Genomic DNA, 2,846 nt, shown 5'->3' on the forward strand with positions numbered 1-2,846 from the left:
CTTTATAAAGAGAGTCAAACCATTACAAACTCATACAAGGAGATAAAACAGACGTTTTACATGGTGAAATGTGACTGATGAAAACTTAGGAGCTTAATCCCACARCAGTTTGACCATGAATAACGTCGGGTGACCAGTCTGACTTTTGTTTTTTCACATTGGACTCCACAGAGAAGAAATCCCGTGCATACTGCTGCTTAAATGTTCACTACGTCAGAACTTTTTCAGCAAATGTGTTTCCATCTCTGCTTTACGGCATTAACTCTTACAGGATGGGGGAAATTGGTCTTGGCGGAGGTTTGCACTCTCTGAGTGCTTCTAGTTGCATATAAATTTACCCCTTTTGCTTTGAAATCCCAACCATTGTTTAATAAGTTCAGTCTGTGAGCAAAATATATCCACCTGTTCTTTTCCTCCAGCCCCAATACACTACCAAGCAGGAGGCAGCATGTGAAGTTCAAGGAAAGATCTTGGAACAAATAAAAAATCAAGAAATGACCACAGTTTATGAGAAGAATTCTCAGATCTGGTCAGAGGTAGGATATAGGTACACATTTTGATTTATTCAAGTGCAATAAATGTACCAAATCAACCTAAACCCTCTGGTATTTTAAGAGGTGTATCAGTTTTTTGTACTAATAACATGTTATAGATTTGTTTAGGCACATGACTGAACTTGGTCATTTAGCATCTTGTGTCTTGTTTTGTGTTTTTATGTCTGGTGAACTTGTGTATTTGTAAGCTGAAAACCAAATTTGACCTTGAAGGACAGTAATAAATAAAGAAAACCAATGTTGTTTTTATGCAGACTGAACTGAATTCACATTAAAGTCACTCGCCTCTGGATGATTACTCACATCTTTGGTCCTCATGAGAGATGTTTTGGGTTCATACATGAAGGTGCAAACTGTTGTGAAACTCACTATATTCAGTGTAGTTTTGTCTAGCTTTCTGTCCACCAACATTTTGAGTTGTTCTCAGCTAACCTTCCACACCTCATTTTTAACCAACATTTTATTCACTTGAACAAAACTGAGCAGATATGTTAATGGTTGTTTTAATTTGCTAGTGATGTTTCAAGTGGTAAGATTATGAGCTTTAATAAGTAAAATTATCCCAGCTACAATGACAGACAACAAATATTACATTTATAGTTTTACAACTAAAACCGTTTTTGACGCCGCCACCGCAGTTTGTCCTTCATGAGCCTTCAGCAAGATGGTGGTGCAAGATGGCGGCAACCTGTAGGGCGACCTACAACCATGGAGATATAAACAGCTTTTTATAAGGTAAAAATAATAAAACAAGGTCTTTGTCTGCAATGATTAGACATGTTTTTTATTATTGTCATTAGTGATTATCTTAATTTCGGCCAAAAAACTTGACAAAATCCTACACAATGTGCCTTTAAGACCACACCAACAACAGCATAAGTCGAAATGGGAGACCTTTAGACCTGAGAAGAACCCAAACGATGATAAACTACTGGCTAAATTTAAAAAGCAATAATCTGGATCATCCAACACTAGACATTTTGTACATGTTGGGAAAAGGGAAAAAGACAGACAGTTAGTTTTGAGTGGGTGATTCAAGAGGAAACAGAGAAATATCAAATACATAATCTAACAACAAGTCCAATGTTACCGCTGTCAGTAATACCACCCTGGATTCTACCAAAAGCTACAGTTGATTTGACAATAATGGAAAAGAAAAGAGACACATCATACATTTTCAACTCACATACAGTGCAGGATTATATAAACAGTTAATATCAGTACATTCAAATAAATACGGATGCTTCAAAATCACCAGAGAACATAGGAGTTGCATTTATAGTTCCAGAATTTCAAATAAAATAAGTAAAAGAATTACTGACATTTTAGAATACAAAGGATGGGGTTAAGTGTTGTTTTTCTCTGGGTACCAGCACATATAGGGGTAAGAGGAAATGAAAAAGCAGATAAAATGGCAAAGAAAGCAGTTCAAAGTGAGATTAACATTATAATTAAGACAAGTAAATCTGAAGCAAGAAGCATAATTAAAGAAAGACTGAAGAAAGAGTGGCAGAGGAGATGGGAGAGAGAGATTACAAAAGGAGGTGGTTTTATGAGATCCAAACAAAAGCTGGAAAAAGGAGCAGAAAAGAAGAAAGAGTGATAACAAGGCTGAGATTTGGACATACAGGACTTAATTATACACTTTTTGCTATACAAAAACATAATACAGGGAAATGTGATTATTGTGGACAAAATGAAACCATAGAACATGTTATAAAAGTACGTCAGAAGTACAAACAAGAGAGACAATTTATGATAAGACAGTTCAGAAACATTAAGGAAAGGTTTGACATAATAGACACATTACAAAGGAATTTAGGGAGGAAACATATGCTAATCATAATACAATTTTTGAAAAAGACAAAATTGTTTAACAGAATTTGAGTTTGATAACAGTTTTTTTGAATTATTTATTTATTTATTTATTTATTTATTTATTTTCTTTGAATAGATAGCTTTGAAATGTAAAAACAAATACAATAATATAATAATCAGTGACATCATCAGTCTGTTTCTTGAGATGATGTCACAGCTGGAATTGATGACGTCACAGCTGCACAGTCACAGAATTAGCTAAATGCAGCACAACACGAGAGTCTTGTAGATCAGTATTTCCCAAAGTTGGGGTCGGGACCCAAAGTAGGGTCCCGAAACATCAAGGTGGGGTCCTGAAAAGTTTTTCTGAATTAATTACATTTTTGCCTTAGTTGTTACAAAGGAGTGAGGTTAGTATATTTAAAATGGATAAATGTAGTATAAAAATATGCCCTATATGTTACTATGCCCATA

This window comes from Austrofundulus limnaeus, unplaced genomic scaffold (assembly GCF_001266775.1).
Source record: "Austrofundulus limnaeus strain Quisiro unplaced genomic scaffold, Austrofundulus_limnaeus-1.0 Scaffold689, whole genome shotgun sequence".
In the NCBI taxonomy this organism is placed as follows: domain Eukaryota; kingdom Metazoa; phylum Chordata; class Actinopteri; order Cyprinodontiformes; family Rivulidae; genus Austrofundulus; species Austrofundulus limnaeus.